General features: G+C 42.1%; 1 protein-coding gene across 9 annotated transcripts in view; it reads left to right on the top strand.

The window, feature by feature from the left end:
• The window catches only part of stxbp5l (syntaxin binding protein 5L), a 155,527-nt gene that overhangs the window by 90,059 nt on the left and 50,997 nt on the right, over nucleotides 1-14,471 (top strand). The window lies entirely within an intron of this gene.

Genomic DNA, 14,471 nt, shown 5'->3' on the forward strand with positions numbered 1-14,471 from the left:
TGTCAATCAAGTCTCCTTCTACACAAGAGGCTCTTGGTGGCATCCCCACTGACAGACATTAATGTTAGTAGTGAGTAACCATAGATGCATTTCTGAAGGACATGCAGATCCCCTGTCACCTACTTGTGACCCACTACAAATCTTTTACCCACAATCCCCTCACCTCCTCAAGTAGCTCAGTGGCACATCGAGTGTGTGCTAGTATATCTGCATTTTTCATATGAGAGAAATTGATCCTAGTGTTTGATTATTTTGAAGGGCTATTTAAAGGTGCTTGATGGTAAATGCATCAATTTCTTGCTTTTGTTGAAGTTTTTATATACTTCTGCTCAGAAGTGGTTTAATCATTCAGTTATATAAAGGGATTGTTCTGGGTTATTTAAGCTATAAGGTATTGTGAATAGTATCGCTGTCACAATATTAGATTTTTTTCACACCACAGTTATTGTGGCCCAAAGAATTCACATTATCGATATATAGCAATAGTGACGGTGACATGACATACAGCCCAGTATGGTGACCCATACTCAGAATTTGTGCTCTGCATTTAACCCATCCAAAGTGCACACACACAGCAGTGAACACACACACAAACACACTGTGAACACACACCCGGAGCAGTGGGCAGCCATTTTATGCTGCGGCGCACGGGGAGCAGTTGGGGGTTCGGTGCCTTGCTCAAGGGCACCTCAGTCCTGGTATTGCTGGCCCGAGACTCCAACCCACAACCTTAGGGTTAGGAGTCAAACTCTCTAACCACTAAGCCATGACTTTCCCTTGAATATCTATAGACTTCCAATATCTATAGAAGCCACGAGGAACCAGCCAAATTATTTTTTACTTTGTTTATTTAATTTTTCTTTTTACCCAATGAACATAAGGATACTGATAAACACAGGGCACATGCATTTTCACTTATTACTCAGGTCACAGCTGACCTGACTCTGGTTTTCTCTGTCTTCTTTAAAGCTCCCTATGAAATAACAAGAGTAAAAATATCATCAAGTTCAGCAGTATAATGAATAAATATTAACATCAAAACTGATACTTTAACCTGTTAACTTGTGTACCTGTATTTTAATCTCTTTAACCTATAGTTAGTCATGCAATTAATGTGTTTCTAATTCAGTTTTAATGTGCATCTAAAACAGCCACAGATGAGGCATTAAGTGCATGGCACTGTGACCAACTTAGTATTTTACAAAGTTTAATGAAGCAATGTGGTCGCTCAGTTTTTTTAGGATGTTTTAATTGTGTAATAGATTTGAACAAAGAAATCAAGTGCTACGCACATGTATTGGACATGACTTGATTGCAAATACAAAAATTAAACGAGTAAAGAAAATGTCTCTAGGTTACGCATGTAGGAAGAGGGAATGAAATGACACTTTTGAAAAGTGTCAAAATACTATGGGAATGCCTTCAACGTGACCACGCTCTGAATCCCATGTGTAATCAGTCCAGTTAATCAGTTAACTGGGTCTAGCAGGCGGTCTCCACACCAAGAAGTGAAAAGCTTCCACTTCAGGGCATATAGTTTCCTCATAGAGGGTGCTCTGGATTGGAGGATGGTTGTTTTAGTAACCTCGGTTGAGGGACTGGAAGCTATGAGTTATGCCCCCTCATGGGCCACACCCTCAGCTCCAGGCGGGGGTGAATTATGGTGGCCCCCCATTTGAGAGAGGAGGTCCCTTCTGATGGGAATCTCTGGTGGAGAGCCATCGAGAAGGGACACCATGTCCGAGAACCATACTCGGCCCAGCCAGAATGGGGACATTAGCAGTAGACGGACCCTGTCCCAGCGCACTCTCTCCAGAACTCCCGGGAGCAGAGCAGTCGGGGGAAGGGTGTACAGGTGAAGCCTCGGCCAAGTCTGTACCATGGCATGGAGAGAAATAAGAGATGGATGAGTCTGAGAGAACCAGAGGGGACAGTCCGATGTCTCCTGAGTCACAAACAGGTCCACCTGAGCCTGGCCAAAAACCCACCATTCCCCGTGCCTCTGCCCCTGCCTCAACAGGATGTCTGCTCCCATATTGAAAGGCACAGGGATGTAAACTGCTCTCAGCGATGTTCCCCTGGGACCATACAAGGATCTGGTGCACCTACCTGTAAAGGGGGCGCAAACACAGACATCCCTGGTGGTTGATGTAAGAGACCACCGCTGTGTTGTCAGTGCGAACCAACACATGGTGATTTCTTAGGTCTGGGAGAAAGTGTTTCAATGCTAGAAACACAGTCAGCATCTCCAGGCAGTTGATGTGCCACGTGAAATGGCGACTGCTCCACAGACCACGGGCCAAGCGGCCACTCATGACTGCTCCCCAACTGGTGAGGGACGCATTGGTCACTAGCATTACGCAGCGACAAGGAGCTCCCAGCACCGGGCCCTTAGACAAGAACCAAGGTTTCCTCCACATGTCTAAGGCACAAAGTCATCGCCGCGTGACCTTAACCTTTTGAGCGGTACGGCCCCACATATGGGATTCTTATTTCTGTGCCCCTGGGCGTATGGTCCCACATATGGGATTTAGAACGTTCGGTGACGTCGCATAACTGCCAAATTCAAACTGCGTTTTCGCGCGTTGGCTGGCGCTGAGCCAGAGACAGACGTACACTGCTCTTGTCATATTAGATTAGATTCAACTTTATTGTCATTATGCAGAGTACAAGTACAGAGCTAATGAAATGCAGTTAGCATCTAACCAGAAGTGCAAGAATTTAGTGTTTTATGTATGTAAAAAGTGCAAAATAAGTGAAGCTATGATTTACAGAATGTACAGTGGGGTTGCTATATAAAGTATTGAGCAGAGTATATACAGAATATAAATAGGAATGCAGTGTAGGATTGCATGTACATTATGAACAGAGCAATGTAGGATTATATATACACATTATGAACAGCAGCATCGTGAGAACAGTGGTAATAAATACAGTTGGATGAGTGTGCAAAAGTATTGTTAAAATGAATTCTATGCAAAAAACAGTAGTGCAATTATATTTTTTATAGAATAGTTTACTGTGCTTTGTACAGTAACAACTAGTTTACAGTGCGATAACTAGAACAGTGTGCAGTATGTGCAAAATATGAGTAGTGCAAATACATGTATGTAAAGTACTTTGACCAGTGCAGTAATAAAGTACAGTAGGTGCCGGTTAGATTGGTGGTGTGGCGTTCAGAAGGGTCACGGCCTCGGGGAAGAAGCTCTTCCTGAGCCTGCTAGTCAGAAAGCGTAGGCTCCTGTAACGTCTGCCGGATGGGAGGGGAGTGTAAAAGTCCATGGTTAGGGTGAGAGGCATCCTTGATGATGTTTCTTGCCCTGCCCAGACAGCGCTTCTGATAGATGTTCTCAATGGAAGTTAACTGGGTGCCGGTGATCCGTTGAGCAGTTTTCACCACTCACTGGAGTGCTTTGCGGTCAGATGCGGAGCAATTGCTGTACCACACTGAGATGCAGTTTGTGAGTATGCTCTCAATGGTACAGCGGTAGAATTCCACAAGGATCCTGGGACTCAGGTGAACTTTCTTAAGGCTCCGTAAGAAGTAAAGGCGCTGCTGTGCCTTTTTGACCAGGGTGGAGGTGTTATGGGACCAGGTGAGGTCATCAGAGATGTGGATGCCAAGGAACTTGAAACTCGACACACGCTCCACTACAGCTCCGTTGATGTAGATGGGTGTGTGTGCATGACTCCTAGTCCGCCTGAAGTCCACAATGATCTCCTTTGTTTTCTGGGTGTTTAGTTCCAGATTGTTGGTGGCACACCACACAGCTAGGTGCTGCACCTCATCCCTGTAGGCTGACTCATCGTCGTCCTTGATCAGACCTACCACCGTGGTGTCATCTGCAAATTTGATTATGGTGTTGGAGCCATAAACAGGAACGCAGTCATGGGTGAATAGGGAGTACAGGAGAGGGCTCAGTACGCAGCCCTGTGGCACGCCGGTGTTCAGGGTGATGATGTAGGAGGAGAGATTATCTAATTTAACAGACTGAGGTCTGTTAGTCAAAAAGTCAAGAATCCAGTTGCAGATGGATGTGCTGATTCCAAGCTGGCTGAGCTTGGAGATCAGCTTGGGAGGGATTACAGTATTAAATGCATAACTGAAATCAATGAACAGCATTCTCACATGTGTGTTTTGACTGTCCAGGTGGGTGAGGGCAGAGTGAAGTGCCGTTGAGATGGCGTCCTCTGTTGATCTATTGCTGCGATAAGCAAATTGAAATGGGTCTAGTGTAGCAGGGAGACAGGATTTTAAGTGGGATGCAATCAGCCTTTCAAAGCACTTGGCAATGATGGGGGTGAGTGCAACGGGACGGAAGTCGTTAGGTACCGAGGCAGTGGAGTGTTTCGGTACTGGTACGATGGTGGAGGTTTTGAAGATAGTGGGGACAGTTGTTTGGGCCAGGGACAGATTGAAAATGTCCATGAAGACCTCAGCCAGCTGCTCCGCACAGGCTTTAAGCACACGACCAGGTATTCCGTCAGGTCCAGCTGCCTTCCGTGCATTCACCTTACACAGAGTGGAGTAAACAGCTGAGGTGGAGAGTGTGAGGGGCAGTTCACTGGATTGATGCTCAGCTTTGAGTGAGATCTCCTTATTATTTTTATCAAAACGAGCATAAAAGTGATTGAGCTCGTCAGGGAGGGAGGCAGTGCTGGAGGGGGGCACAGTGTTAGGTGGTTTGTAGTCTGTGATAGATTGTATGCCTTGCCACATACGCCGGGGGTCTGAAGAATTGAAGTGTTCTTCAATCCTCTGTTTATGTGCGAGTTTGGCCTGGCAGATACCCTTCCTCAGGTTGGTTCTGGCTGAGCTGTAAGCCTCCCGGTCTCCAGACCTGAAGGCTGCATCTCTTGCTTTGAGCAGGAGGCGAACCTCTCTGTTCATCCAGGGCTTCTGATTGGGGGAAAATTTTTATTTTTTTGTGTGTGGTCACTCTGCCCACACATCTGTTGATGTGCTCCAAGACAGAGTTGGTGTAAATGTCAATGTTAATTTGAGAGTCTGTGGTGGCCTGGGCAGCAAACTCACTCCAGTCTGTGTGCTGGAATTGATGTTGGAGAGTGTGGTGAGCAGATTAGAGGAGTATTTTAATTGTCCTTATTGTAGGTTTCACACATTTGATGACTGGGGTATACATGGGGAGCAGGAACAAAGAGAGGTGGTCAGACTGACCCAGGTGGGGGAGGGGTGTGACTTTGTAGGCATCAGTCACATTAGTATAAACGTGGTCCAATGTTTTATGTCCCCTTGTAGTGCAGGAGACATTTTGGTGAAATTTAGGGAGAACAGATCTTAAAGTGCAGTGATTAAAGTCCCCAGCAAACAATAAAGGCTCCATCCGGGTGCAGGGTTTGTAACTTGCTAATAGCAGCACAAAGTTCTTTCATAGCCACGTTAGCATTAGCATCCGGAGGTACATAAACTGCAGCAGCAACAATGCAAAGTAAACTCACGTGGTAGATAGAATGGCCTGCACTTGATAATCAGGAACTCCAGATCAGCAGAGCAGTAGGTATCAACAATGACAGAGTCTGTGCACCATGATTTGTTTACATAGATGCATACTCCACCACCCTTGTTTTTTACCAGAGGTTGCTGCTACTCTGTCAGCCCTGAAGAGAGAGCGTCCATCCATATGCACCACGCTGTTTGGGACATCGTTGCAGAGCCATGTTTCAGTGAAAAACATAACATTACAGTCCATAAGCCATTTCTGTGTGAGGGTCCAGATCTTTAGTTCGTCCATCTTGTTCATCAGAGACCGTACATTGGCAAGGAAGATGCTGGGCAGAGCTGGTCGATGTGGATTTAGCCTTAGCTTAGCACGCAGCCCTCCACGCATTCCCCGTCTTTGTTTACGGTCTCGACGCCGACGCCGAGCACTTCCGGTCGGTGCGAGTGATCCGCTTGTCCGCGGTGATCTCAGTAGCTCCGGCGGGAGTTCGCTGAAGTCGAAAGGATGGTCTAAAACTACGTTGGAACACCGTTTGTTGATGTCCAAAAGTGACTGTTTACTATAGCTGTAGTTCGCATAACTGAATCGCGCGAACACGAATGAAATAACCAGGTAAATTAACACTATTATCCGAAATCTGGTAAGACGCTGAGCCTCGCGATGTGTTCGCGCCGCCATCTTGATCTTAATTTTAATTATTATACGAATTTTGGTTGTTATTTATGCCTATGTATATGTTTTTGGTTTCATTTTTTTGTTTTCACATAAATACTAGTAAAACAATACATTTAGAGTTTGAAAAATACACACATATGTCTATGGAAGCAACAATAATAATCCATTCAAATTTAATTTGCAGATGTTTTATATTAATATCAGATACACACAGTGTGAGTAACTATAAAGTTCACTCTATTCTTCACCCAGTTCACCGGCCACTTATTACCTGTATTTCGGGAGAAATTGATAAATTCACGCGCTGTAAATGCGACTGACAGGACTCTCTGCACTGCAGCGCGAACAAACATGGCGGCGCCCATCTCACATTACAGATCACAATCAAGATCATTTAGAAAGGTTTTTAAACGACCGAACACACTCATTTACACATATTTATGAATCGGGATATCAGATTGTTCATGACATGGTATGCAAGTTTGTGAATATTTGAAAAGAAAAAAGGAAAAATGAAATAAAAGCGATCCATCTGTCATTCAGTATTATTGTAGACGCGGTGTGTCACGTGACAAGCCTGACGCATCGCCATGGAAACAGTAAGGGGAACGTTCTAAAATAACGGTCGTCTTAAAAAGACTCACTCTGGGGGGACCACTAGAATATTTTAAACTCACCACTGAAAAGGTTAAACATGTGGAGTGGGTTTCCCCTCAGGGACAACCCCTTGGTCTTGAGCCACTGTAGGGGTCTCATGTAGAGCAGGCCAAGAGGTATCACGTTGGACACAGCTTCTATCAAACCCAGCAGTTTTTGAAACTGCCTGATAGTAAATGTCTGGCTTTCTCTCACTCTCAAAAATACAGTGAGGATCGACTCGATCTGAGCAGGAGACAGATGTGACTGCATCATGGTTGAATCCCTCACCACACCCAGATAAGTGGTTCTCTGTAGTGGAGAAAGCACACTTTTCTTGGTATTTAGTCTTAACCCCAGCTTTTTAATGTGAGTGAGAATGACATCTCGATGCCAAACCGCCATCTGCTCTGATTGAGCTAATATCAAACATATAGTAGAGTATGCGGATGCCCTGGAGTCGCAGAGGAACCAGAGCAGCATCCACACATCCTCGGAACTGATCTGAGACACAACTTGCTTGATTGTGAGCATCCTGAACTTCAGTCGCATGACTGAGCAGTTCACTTGATGCAAACCCTCTATCATTCTTTGGAACAATGTAGTACCGGCTATAGAATCTGGACTCTCTGTTGAGAGGAGGGACCACCTTGATGGCCTCCTTCCTGAAGAGAGTGTTTACTCCTTGTTCCATTACCAGAGCCTGCTCTGGGTCCACCAGAGTGGGAATGACTCTGTTGAAACGAGGCGGAGGAGAACCGAACTGAATGCAGTAGCCTTTTTCTACAGTGTGCAGGACCCATTGAGACACATTTGGCAGAAGTTTCCACACTGCCAAATAGTCTACTAAAGGAATCAGTCTCTCGAGACTGACCTCTGGTGTAATCAGAGCAGCTAGCTCTGTGCCCTGAAGCGACGGACCAGCAGGGGATGGCTGAACTAACTGCTCTAGAGACCTCTGAAGAGATAGCGAGCCTCCCAGTACCATTACGTTTCCTGGCAGAGACTGAGAGACTGAGCTCTGAAGCACCATGGGTGGCAAGGTTGGCAGATCGATCTCCTGAGGTCAATTTGGAGAGATGGGCACCATATGATGAGGTGTACACCGCTCTTCCCCAGAGGGGCCTGCCTCAGAAGTCAAGAGCCACAATCGTCAGGACTTCTTGGCTGAGGTCTTCTTGACTGAGGTCTTCTTAGACGTAAGAACGGTCCGCAGATCCGGCTTCATCTTAGAAGACCCCGACCTAGAACTTTCTGTTTTTGTGCCTCCTGGTATGAGGAGCTGGTACACGGAGCTAGAGAGCGGAGAGGGAGGAAGTTTATTGCTTAATATGTCTCAGCACATAAAAAGAATCACACTATTTCTTGTGTCATATAACACATCATAATTTTGTATTATATTGTGGAGTGCATGTCGATTGCCCACCTGTTTATACATGGCACTTTCTGCCATGGCTTTCATGACAATGTTTATATGTTCTATAAACCTGTCAGTTTTTATACAGGAAAGCAGCCTTTTTTCAGAAGTGTTTGAGAATAGCTGAAGATGAATGCATGCACACAGTTGTGTTATTGAGAGAATTCCTCTGTACAGAGGCAAAGTGCAGCTCATTTCAATAAATAAATATGAATAAATATAAACATGGCCCCTGTGCGCCGGCAGCAGGCGTCCTCTGATGGAAATCAAGTACAAGGATGGAAGAGAAGCCAGAGATTTGTTTTTCTTTCTCTTGACTCACACATGAATAAGTGAGGCAGATGAAAATCAGAGAAGGATTCAACAGGGCGTGAGGGATTAACTGAGATCCTGTAACCTTGCAACCTTGCAACCTTCAACAATTCCTCACTGTGCTACACTGAAATCAGCTGCCTTCAACCTGCAGTACTCACGCCAGTAGATCTGTCTTTTGTTGTTGTTTTTTTCACCAGAATCTTTCAAAGTCATATGCAGGAAAATATCTGACACGTCCTTTATTTTTGTGTGACAGCCTTCAAATGTGCAGCTCGTCAACCATAAGGAACATCACTGCGTGTGGCATGCACTTGTCTTGATTCTGCACACAGTTTATCTTAAACCACTATGCCTGTTCTGAAGATATCTGAAGGGCTTGCCTAGCACGCTGGGAACCCTGATCCTAAACATAATCAGTATTCCATGGTTCTGTCTTGCAGCAATAAGCTAACGTCATGCCAAGTAATCTGTTTTAGAATTTCAACATCTTTGGAAATGCCATGGAAGAATTTCATGTTCTAGGTCAAGCTGCACATTTTAAAATGTGGATTGTCTGTTATGATATTCAAATCTTTTTATACAAGACTGATGTTTATACATAGCTTCGCTTCTAATGGTTCTCTGGATATTTCAGGATCTTGTCAGTGCCTCTCAAGCCTATTAAGGATTTTAATGGTTTTTATTTCCCAGAATTTTCTTGCATTCTCATGTTAACTAGGTTTGTTAACCCTTATATAAAAAAAACAAAAACAAACAAAAAAAAAAAAAACAATAAGCTAAAAGCTATAGTGACTGAAAAATATGTTCTGGTGCTTATTATTTCTAGGGAGTTGTTCTTTGATTCATGTATTGATTGATTCATTTATCAGTTTAAACAGTCCTCAGGGATAGATAGATATGGATGGATGGATGGATGGATGGATGGATGGATGGATGGATGGATGGATAGATAGATAGATAGATAGATAGATAGATAGATAGATAGATAGATGGATAGATGGATGGATGGATAGATCAGAGTACTAATCTTGTTTGTGTCACACAAAATGCTGTACAAACACAGTACTATCAAACAGAAACTGCCCTTCGGTACCCTTAAGCTTTTCAAATCACACTCACCAAATTGCAACCAACCAATTTCCGGTTCTTCACCATAATATTCAAAGCTATTATCCTGAATGAGATTGCTGCCACCATTGCCACGGCAACCATCGCAAGCTCTGAAAGCACTTTAGTGACTCTTATCATAGCCTTTGAAGTTGGACTCAAACAGAAAGAGCGCTCTCACAGCTAGCGAGCTAGGATAAGCATGCACTTCAAGTTTGCTTTCAAATGATGAGTTACCAATAAATGAGTATTTTTGGATTTGATTACCAAATAGGATGCAAAGAGTAGTCCAGCTCTGATCTGCACCATGAGCCGCTGCATATGCATCTCTGTGTGCTTTTGCCTAAGGCTTGTGCGATCACGCAGGTAGCGAGGGAAGATAAGGTGAGGGAGAAGAGGCTTGTCTTCCTTTTTCAGCTGATAAGCAAAGGCCCCCTGTTCTCAATTTACTTTTCTGTCATTGGCCTATGTAAACACACACACACACATACACACACACACACACACACACACACACACACACACACACACTCACTCACTTATACCTGGCTCTTTTACTGTCAGGCTATGGTCCACTTTACACACACACAGAGCCAGACAGTGTCTTACATATAGACTGTCTGTCTGCTTTCTCAGAAAGCTAGACAGGTGTAGAAAAGATTGGCCATCACTTTGTGAAGAGGACAGTTTCGGAGGTTTCATTACGTATTGTAACAAAATGGAAACTGTACATAAACTTTCATTGTTTTGATAAATTAATAGTCTATTTGACTGAGGTAAAATGTGCACATTTTCAAGTCAAAACTGCCGATTCAAAATAATTTCTAGAACTTTTTGAAAAGAAGGAGGATGAAATAGTCAATGGAAAGAAAGAAAGAAAGAAAAAAGCCTATTGTACAAAGATATAAACATTCCTCCCCCAGAATGTTAATAAATAAATAGAAGATAAATAGTCTGTTGGTCTGAGACACAGACTCTATAAAAACATGGACGTTGTGTCCGTGACGTCACCCGTAGACTCCTGAAGAGCATTTTTGAAGCTCAAAGTGTGCAGAGCGGGCCATCGCCATCTTGGCAGTGCGTCACCGCGCAACTCTCCCAGATAATCGAAAATGGGCAAAAAGGCGGGAGCTGGTAGCTTAAGCCACGCCCACCTAGCTCGATGGCAGTGTCAGCAGCGGCAATCCACCTGTCACTCAAGTGGCCATGCCCTTAATTATGCAGAACTTTAAGGCTTAATATAATTTAAACAGATGATTTATAATAAAAAAAAATCACCCCCCTCACAGTTGTCATGAAGGGCAAAATTAGACAGAAATCTTAGCTATATAGACAGAAATCTTTTTTTGAACCAGGCTGTAAACATGTTTTTTTTCTGCTGTAAAGTTGGGCATTTTAACATGGGGAGTCTATGGAACTGACTCCCTTTTGCAGCCAGCCTCAAGCGGCCAGCTGATGAATTACAGTTCAAGTCACTTCCTTGTTGGGTTCAGGAGAGAGAGCGGGAGGTTGCCGCTTGGTCTGAGATAGAACATTTGCACATTTTCAAGTTAGAACCATTCCAAAATCATTTAATCAATTTCAATAGCATATTGAGAAGGAGGTTGAATTAGTCTTCAGTGAAAAGAAGGAAATTTAAAACAAAATGTCTATTATACAAAGATAAAACTGATTGCAGTGAAAAGTTAAAAATGATTAGTTAATGCAGTAAATTAATAGTCTGTGCATTTGAGGTAGACCATTTGCACATTTTCAAATCAATACTGTCCCAAAATCATTTAAATAACAAATTGAATAGCTTTTTTCTGAAGGAGGTGGAAGAAATAATCAGTTGAAAAGCTGAAACAAAAAAAAAAAAAAGCCTATTATACAAATATATAATTTATTTGAGAGGAAAGTTAAATGGCCTGCTGTGTGTTCTTCTAGACAGAGATGAAGAGAGGGAAAGGAGTATATTATGACACTCTCATAATGACTATCAGTGTCTTAGATCACAATAACAGGTCTCATAGAGTGAGCAGAGACAAAGTATAGCTGAGAAGAGAATCAACACTGTGCTGGACATTCCATCAGACTCAAATTAGATTTGAAGCCCAGCAAGACAGAGACTCGTTTAGGGATGACATATCTGTCCTATATCTTTTCTGCTTTCAGCAATATAATCACTCTTTTTCATCATTTCTTGAACCTGCAAGCGGTCAAACCGCTCTCCAAAGGTCGCCCTTTTATCTCTTGGGGGGATGTCTCACTGGCTGACTTAAAACTGTTTGATTTTGGTCGTGGAGTCACATCTTCCAACAAATTTCCAACAGTTAGCTGATAAATGCAATAACTTCACCACCAAAGTCAGATTGTCATCAGGGAATTACTTCATTTAATTAAAATCACTCATTCAAGTATGCATGTTACAAAATGGAAATAAATAAATGGCAAAATATTTACAGTAGCTGATAATGTTTTTTTTATTATTATTATAAAGTTAGTTTCTTTAAAATTGTATTTAGTGTAAACTGATAAAATTGATATGTGCAGTCCGCTTATACTAGTTGTAAATAAATAGATTTAACAATAATCCCTTTTACAGAGCTCTAAAGCTTACAGGTATAAAATGAAGAATTAAGAAGGGGAGGCTTCACAATAGAAAAAAAGCACTGCTTGATCCCAGAGTCAAGAAAAGAGCTGATGATGGACAGGTCGTGGTCTGTTGAAGTTGAAGGTCAGTCGATTATGAGAACTGGTGTGGATCGAAGCAGTCTGTGTGAGAAACAAGCCGCAGACAAAGGGACTTCAGGCTGAAGATGAAGGACTGCTGAAGTGTATGAGGTGTTTGTGCTGTGGCTGTGTGCCGATGTGATATAACAACACAAAAAAGATGCCTGGTAGATTAGATGTGCTACCTTACAAACACCTCATTTAATATCTACACCGTAATTGTATTTGCTGAATACCTCTTCACTGCTTAATTTTAATATGAAGAATCGTAGTCGACAATTTTGTTCACTGAAAAGAGCTGCAACAAAATCCATGTCTGATAATTAATGAAGAACCACAGCTGCATTTTTGTTTTCAACATGAGTAGCACTTCAAAAGACCCTACCAGACTTTGTTTTGCTTTGAGCCCAGACGGCTGAATTTTCTGAATACATGTATTTTAGTTGACAAGCATGGTTCTTCTTTACCATTTAATCTAGAAATTTGTGTGTGTGAGCAAAAAGTTCATAGTTTGTCCATTTAGCCCCTGCTAGTTAATGCCACATCATGGAGGCAAAAAGCTTCTTTCTCTTTTGATAGCATTTAAAAGTAGCTGTCTTCTGATTTTCTTTCATTTTTAACAGCTAAGAATAATTGGAACTGCCATTCAGATGAATGAGAATGCAAAGTTTTATAGACCTCCTTGGTATGAGTTTACACTGCAAGTAAATGAGTGGAGTGGGCATAGAATTTAGGTCACATACTAGCTCGTGCACTTGTCCTCTTATTACCTTATTTTGCTCAAGGCAACTGAATCTCAGCAGCATTGATACAAGAATGATGAGTTGACAAAAGTATCCTGTGCTTTCTGAAGGGGACATGTGATGACTCTGTTTCTCATGGGGAAGCCAGCCAGATAAGGCATATGTACAATTGAATTATGGTCTGGTTACCTTTTTTTTTTTTTACATTTTCTTTATTCATGCCAATTGATTCGTTGGGTTGGCTAAATGAGTTTCTTTGCTGCTATGGTGCCAGAGTTCAATATGGCTGGAGGCATTATAGTATCTTTTGGCTTTGGTTGGCCAAGCATCTCTGTAACGTCTAGTCAAATAACATTTACAGTAGCAGACACAGACAGAGATGTGCTTCTGTTGTTGTGTATGTGTGTATGCAGGGGCATCATATTTTTTCTTTAAGAGGCAGACTGGCAGTCCTACTTCACTTGGTGCCCTAGGCGACAAAAAACATATATGTGTCTTGAATTTAATATATGTGTGAGACATGTTAGTCTCGTGGTGCAGATCCCAACCTAATATATAACTTTTTTTAATAATCCAAGAACAGTTGCAACTTGAACTTGACAAGTGATCATCATGGTTTTGTTGCATGAAAAATAGCAGCTTTGACATTTTAATAATAACTCCATGGGATCTGTGAAGTTTTTGACATGAGGGTGAGTAGACAATGACAGAATTTCTAGTAGGCCTATAAAGATGGGGTAATCAACTGTTTAACTTTTTTTTCTACAACAATAGTTTTCCATTTAATTCAAAGGACAGTGTCACATCTTAAAAGAAATGTTAGGTCTATTTCCAAATAGTTATTTTATTTTATAATAAATAAGTAGCTGGTTTTAAACAGTTTTGGTTATATTTCACCTAAATATATAGCAATTCTTCAATTATTTGCCATGTACACCAGGAAAGACAAATGATACCTTAAAGAAATACATGTTAATGATAAGCACAACTGAACTTTTATTTTAATTAAGCAGTTGGAACTAGTATTATTATAATTATTATTATTATTTGTATTTTGTTATATGTTTATGTTAGTGGTGCTAAAAATGGATCATAAAAAGTGTATCAGTGTTATGTGTGTGGAGTGTGTTACGGTGTGGAGTTTTGAAGACTAGGTGTCATGGGCTGTTCTGTACCATAAAGTCCAGGGCCACTTTTAAGTTCCGTTGGGGATGGATCTGAATGAGAATGACGTCTGCGTGAGTGTGTTTATTGTATAAAAGTCTTTTGTATCCTCCTCGCTCTGACCATCACTTTACTATTTTTCCGTCTCTCTTGTACTTGGCACATCCTCACACAATACCAGGGAAGTTAATTCACTGTAGGCTGTCAGAGCACATTTTCTGACCTGTTGCTCTTCACTTT

The sequence above is a fragment of the Cyprinus carpio genome, chromosome B9, assembly GCF_018340385.1.
Source record: "Cyprinus carpio isolate SPL01 chromosome B9, ASM1834038v1, whole genome shotgun sequence".
In the NCBI taxonomy this organism is placed as follows: domain Eukaryota; kingdom Metazoa; phylum Chordata; class Actinopteri; order Cypriniformes; family Cyprinidae; genus Cyprinus; species Cyprinus carpio.